General features: G+C 39.0%; 1 pseudogene; it reads right to left on the bottom strand.

The window, feature by feature from the left end:
• Window positions 1-2,393: 2,393 nt before the first annotated feature.
• Fh-ps1 (fumarate hydratase, pseudogene 1) lies at window positions 2,394-3,712 on the bottom strand (annotated as a pseudogene).
• Window positions 3,713-6,547: the final 2,835 nt, after the last annotated feature.

Here is a 6,547-nt window from a genome sequence, read left to right on the forward strand (position 1 = left end):
AGGTTCTATATGGCATCTACTTTGGTTCTTCTGCCTTTTATAGTCTCTGGTGAGAAGTCTGGTATAATTCTGATAGGTCTGCCTTTATATGTTACTTGACCATTTCCCCTTACTGCTTTTAATATTCTTTCTTTGTTTTGTGCATTTGTTGTTTTCACTATTATATGATGGGAGTAATTTCTTTTCTGATCCAATCTATTTGGAGTTTTGTAGGTTTCTTGTATGTTTATGAGCATCTCTTTCTTTAGGTTAGGGACGTTTTCTTCTATCATTTTGTTGAAGGTATTTTCTGGCCCTTTAATTTGGGAGTCTTCACTCTCTTCTATATCTATTATCCTTAAGTTTGATATTCTAATTGTGTCCTGGATTTCCTGGATGTTTTGGGCTAGGAAATTTTTGCATTTTATATTACCTTTGACGGTTGTGTTGATATTTTCTATGGTATCTTCTGCCCCTGAGATTCTCTCTTCTATCTCTTGTATTCTGTTGGTGATGCTTGCATCTATGACTTCTGATTTCTTTCCTAGGTTTACTATCTCCATGGTTGTCTCCCTTTGTGCTTTCTTCATTGTTTCTATTTCCATTTTTAAATCCTAGATGGTTTTGTTCAATTCCTTCACCTGTTTGTGTTTCCTGTAATTATTTAAGGGATTTTTGTGTTTCCTCTTTAAGGACTTCTACTTGTTGTGCTGTATTTCTTCAAGGGCATTATTTATGTCCTTCATAAAGTCCTCCGTTGTCATCATGAGATGTGATTTTAAATCCAAATCATTCTTTTCTGGTCTGATTGGATATACAGTATTTGCCTGGTGGGAGAACTGGGCTCCCATGATGCTAAGAAATCTTGGTTTCTGTTGCTTAGATTCCTGCAATTACCTCTTGCTATCAGGTTGTCTCTGGTCTTAGGCTGTCTTGCTATTTCTGACATTGGTTTGACCATCTTGTAAGCCTGTTAGTCAGCACTACTGTAGACCTTTTCCTTACTGCCTGATCTGGATACAGAGATCTGTGGGACCAGTTCAGCTCTGGGATCAAGCGGAAACCAGAAGGGTCCTTTCTCAGACTCCTCCTGAGTTTGTGTGTCCTGAGGCCTCCAGGCAGGTTGCTCAGAATAGAAGAGTTGGTCTTATCTTAGCTCTCAGGTGTGTCAGTGCTCCTTGGTGACTGGCTTTCAACTCTGGGTGTAGGCAGAAACCAGAAGGGTCCTTCCCTGATTGCTCCTAGCTTTCTTTGCCAGGAGGGCACTAGGTGGGTTCCTTTTGGGCCAGGAATGTGAGAAGAAGTGGAGGTCTCCCCTGAGTTCTCAGGAATGTCCACAATTCTGTGAGTCCAGCTCCCTCCCACAAGAGATTTCAGTACAGAGAGCTGTGGGACGGGTTCAGCTCCTGGTGCAGGCAGAAACCAGAAGGGTCCTGTCCCAGACTGCTTCTGGGTTTGTGTGTCCTGATGCCTGCAGATGGGTTGCTCAGAGTAGAATAGTTGGTCTTACCTCTGTTCTCAGGTGTGTCCCATTATCTTATCTTTACATAACAGAATATGAAGAATTTATTAACTTGTCCAATGTAACATAATTATAAGTGATAATATGAAGATTTCAACTTAAATTTACCTTTCGCAGTTGTAAATTTTAAGGTAATACAAATTTCATAAATTGTTTTAAGAAATAATTCTTTCAAGATTTAAGGGCATTAAATGTTAACAGACATTGTCATAAGTTTAGCCCTCTCTATATTACCATTTAACATTTTAGCATAGTTAATGAAACTCAGTGCACTGATTTGATTATGTCTGAAATTTAAGACATATTTCTGTAATGAATGCTCTTAATGCCAGCAGTTGCAACACACTTCACTTCTTCAGTCCTGCAGATTCAAAAGACAATTTCAAAGTATTTTCATCTCCTGACTATTGTATTTAAAGTCCTAATAAAAAGAAAAATTTAGAATTTTAGAATCAAAAAGAGTATTTGCTATCATATAGTCAAGATGTAAATTGTGCTAGTAAAGAACAAAACAAGTTCTAGTGGAATTAACTAATGAAACATCAGTGTTCATGTAATATCAATTTGGGTTTCAAATACATTTTACCTATGCCTTGTATAAGAATGCATAAGAAATAGTGAGGAATCACCATGCAGATTCAGTTTCATTACTTTTCTGGCTATTGTTTCATAACTAATTTTTAATGCCATGTTTTCTGTTTAAAAACTCATGCAAGGGTTGGGGATTTTAGCTCAGTGGTAGAGTACTTGCCTAGCAAGCACAAGGCCCTGGGTTCGGTCCTCAGCTCCGAAAAAAAAATAAAAAATAAAAAATAAATAAATAAAAACTCATGCAAGTTTATCTTAATATAAATGTATTTAAATGACTTTGAACACAGCTTGTACTTGGGTTTCAGCCCTCATCAATCTGCTTTGCCTGGAGACGGACAAATTCAATATCCATATTACTTAAGGTTGATTCCTTATGTGTAGTGGGGCAGGTCATGGCAATCTTTGATATTGTATCACCTCCTATAAAAGTATTAAGTGCTGTCACCAACATTAGAGACTAATTTCTTAGCTTGTGGATCCTTTCTGTGTTGGCTTGAATACCTAATACACAGTTTAATGTGAAGGAAAGTGAAGCATCATCCAGCATCTTTGCTGAATATAATATTCTTCATCAATGTGGGTGAACATTCGAATCAAAATGTCCATGGCTATTTCCAACAATAATAACAATGTGATTCCCTAGGATGTGAGTTGTAACCAGAGTCATTGGCTCACATTGATTAGGGCTAACCTTGCCTAGCATGATGCTGATTCCTGATTAATTTTTAGTTTATATCAGCTCTCTCAGACCTGCTCAAGGATCAGATCCCAGAAAATGAGTATCATTTGCTATCTTCATCAGATTACAAGCAGAAGTGTTCCTGGCTATTCTAAGCCATCAGAATATCATGAGTATCCAGAGCCTCACATTTATTTGAAGCAGTGAAAAAAGAAAAACCCGTGAGTGTGGCTACTTTTGCAGCCTTTTCTGTGAAGCAAATAATGTTTAAGTCAATCCCAATAGCAGTGCCTCCAGCTGTGACTCCATAGGTTCTTGCCATGGCAGCTTTGATTCCTGGAATTGCACATAGCCAGTAGTGTTGATCAAAGATTAAGTGGAATAACACTCTATGTGAGAGTTCACCAAAATTTGATGATTAGTGCAAATTCTGGATTTTGCACTGAGCACATTGTGCAGCTTCTGTAGTTCTGGTAACATAACCTTGTGAACTTCCACCAAAGCAGCAAATATACGTGGCTGTGATGAAAGTATAATTGGAGTTCTGGATTCTATTAGCATGATCAGTGGGGTGCACTAACTGGCTTCTTGCTGTTAAGTTCACCTGTTAAGATTTCAATTGCTCTATTGCTAAGGTTCATGTTACAGTCTGCCATACCACAAAAGGAAAATAATCACTCAATTTGCCTTCATTTGCCTCATGTACTGCCTTCATTATTACACTAGCAATCTTTGGATCAAGACCATAATCCTGATTTACTTCAAAAGCAGCTCACGTCAAGATGCCAACAGCTTTAATGACTGAACCTGACATTTGTCCCACTCTCAATCTGAAAGTTCATTGTAGATCTCATGGTCTTGGCACCATCATACTTACCAGTTGTGACCTTCATTTCACTGATGGTATCATAGTCAATATGAAAGGGATTTTGGCTTGCCATTTAAGAGAGTTTAGGTCACAAAACAGAAGGACAGCCATGGCCTCTAGCCCCCATTTGAGGCTTATCTGCCTAGAGGAAGTGCAGGAATGCACTAAATACGTGGCACTGAGGCATCTGGATGGAAAGCAGAGCTAAGGCCACAACACCATATCAATTTATGATGCATTTTTAAAAGTAGCTACTAAGATCCCAGAAAAATATTTTATGAAAAAAATATGTATGATTAGATAAGTAGCACATGAGTAGTAATAAATTAAATTTAAAGTTTAATAATCTTTAAATGTACTACTGGACATTGAAAAACAATTAATTATCTATATATAGAAACCCAAGACAAATCATTGAAGAAATATGAGCACTATAGCACTAGGGAATATTAATCACACAACAATAATAAATTTCAAGTATATAAGCAATATAAAATGCAAGAAATATAGTTACTACCCATAGTATTATGTGATGAAAATGAAATTGGAGTATATATTGAAGTAAATGTTCATGTAACAACATTTTAAGTAAAAATGAAAAAATAAACCGAGGCATTGCATAGTCTGCTTATTTGAGAAGCATCTTTGCAGTTCCTGTATGAGTTACAGAAGCCAGTTAAACCATACAAATACTTTTAGTGTTCTCTAGTGTAATAAAAATATGCATTAGAAGATAATTGTAAGCAATGAATAATAAATTCATAAACAATAGAAGAAATTAGAACAAGACCATTATCATAGGCTTCTACCACTGTCTTCAACTTTCTAATCTATTAAACCATGGGCCCAAAGAGTGCACTTTCCATTATAAATTACTCAGCCACTGATGTTCTATTGAAGAATCAAAACACAATCTCAGACATGTGAGGAGGTTGATATCTTGTCTTGGAGTCCTATTAATATCCTTAAACTATTCAGCTGATTTTGCCAAAGCTATTGGTTGCATTTCAAAACAGGACAGGAAAGTTCTAACAGAGAGCACAATGAACTAGGAAGTGTGCCCTCCCCACCCCACCCCGACTCCCCTTCCAGGAAGCAGCTTCATTCCTGGTTCTGCAGATGCTGGTAGCCTAAGTCCTAGTCTTTCTCCTTTCCCACTCCTCACCATAGATGGTTCCCTACTCTCCAGGGTCGGGCACACTGAGAAGTCCCAGCCAGGTCTCTGAGGACATTGCTACTGGAAGGTAGGAATGGGGGCCACCTGGAAACCAAATATGGATTTTCAGTTCTTCTGCAGCCTGAGGCAGTGAGTCTGTGCAAGAACACTAGGCCATCTCTTGGAGGGGACTGCTCCATGGATGAGCCCTCAGAAGATCTCTCAGAACTGGATGAATAAAGGCCTTGACAGGCCTGAATAAAGGTGAGCAGAGACAAGCAGAGCAGCGAGAGGAATGAACTACTGTTGGACTTCGTGGATCTTCCTTCCACCTGAGAGAAGTAGAGACAGGACAACCTATACAGACAGTCAGAACACTAATAAAAACTTACCCACTGCAGTAGGACTGTGTATATAATATAAAGAAAATCTACCCTCAACATTTTCCCCAATTCTTTCAAAAGTCTTTTGGCTAAATCTGGACATCAAGCTGTAGAGACTGAAAACACAAGGTATAAAGTAGAATTAGGAGATAACATATATATCCCCCCCGCAAAAAAAATCATAGACATATCTTCTACAGTTGACTTAGAATGGAATTGATAGACCTCCTCTAGAAAAACTAAGGAGTCACATTCATCCTTGTTTGTTCAATAGGTTAGAGGACCCAGCAGGAGGAAGAGGTCCAGAGTCAGACTGGTCATGTGAAGATGTCTGTCTCTTTTTAAACAATTCTATTGTATTGTGTATTGTATACACATTTTATTCCTCATTTCTTACACGCCCCCCCCGTGTGTGTGTGTGTGTGTGTGTGTGTGTGTGTGTGTGTGTGTGTGTGTTTGTGTGTGTGTTATGGTTTATTTTTCATCTTTATTAACTTGAGTATTTCTTATTTACATTTCAATTGTTAGTCCTCTTCCCTGTTTCCAGGCCAACATCCCCCTAAGCCCTCTGCCTCCCCTTCTCTATGGGTGTTCCCCTCCCCATCCTCCCCACATTACCGCTCTCCCACCAACAATCACATGCACTAGGGATTCAGTCTTGGCAGGACCAAGGGCTTCCCCTTCTACTGGTGCCCTTACTAGACTATTCATTGCTACCTATGCAGTTGGAGCCCAGGGTCAGTCCATGTATAGTCTTTGGGTAGTGGCTTAGTCCCTGGAAGCTCTGGTTGGTTGACATTGTTGTTCATATGGGGTTTCAAGCCCCTTCAAGCTCTTTCAGTCCTTCCTAAGATTCTTTCAACGAGGGTCCTGTTCTCAGTTCAGTTGTTTAATGATGACATTCACCTATGTATTTGCTGTATTCTGGCTGTGTCTCTCAGGAAAGGTCTACATCCCATTCCTGTCGGCCTGCACTTCTTTGCTTCATCCATCTTATCCAGTTTGGTGGCTGTATATGCGTGGGCCACATGTGAGGCAGGATCTGTATGGGAGTTCCTTCTACCTCTGTTCTAAACTTTGCCTACCTATTCCCTCCCAAGGGTATTCTTGTTCCCCTTTTAAAGAAGGAGTGAAGCATTCAAATTTTGGTCATCCTCCTTGAGTTTCATGTGTTCTGTGCATCTTGAGTAATTCGAGTATCTGGGCTAATATCCACTTATCAAAGAGTGCATACCAAGTGTATTTTTCTGTGATTGGGTTACCTCACTCAGGATGATATTTTCCAGTTCCATCCATTTGCCTATGAATTTCATAAAGTCATTGTTTTGATAGTTCAGTAGTAGTCCATTGTGTAGATGTACCACATTTT

This window comes from Rattus norvegicus, chromosome X, assembly GCF_036323735.1.
Source record: "Rattus norvegicus strain BN/NHsdMcwi chromosome X, GRCr8, whole genome shotgun sequence".
Classification (NCBI taxonomy): domain Eukaryota; kingdom Metazoa; phylum Chordata; class Mammalia; order Rodentia; family Muridae; genus Rattus; species Rattus norvegicus.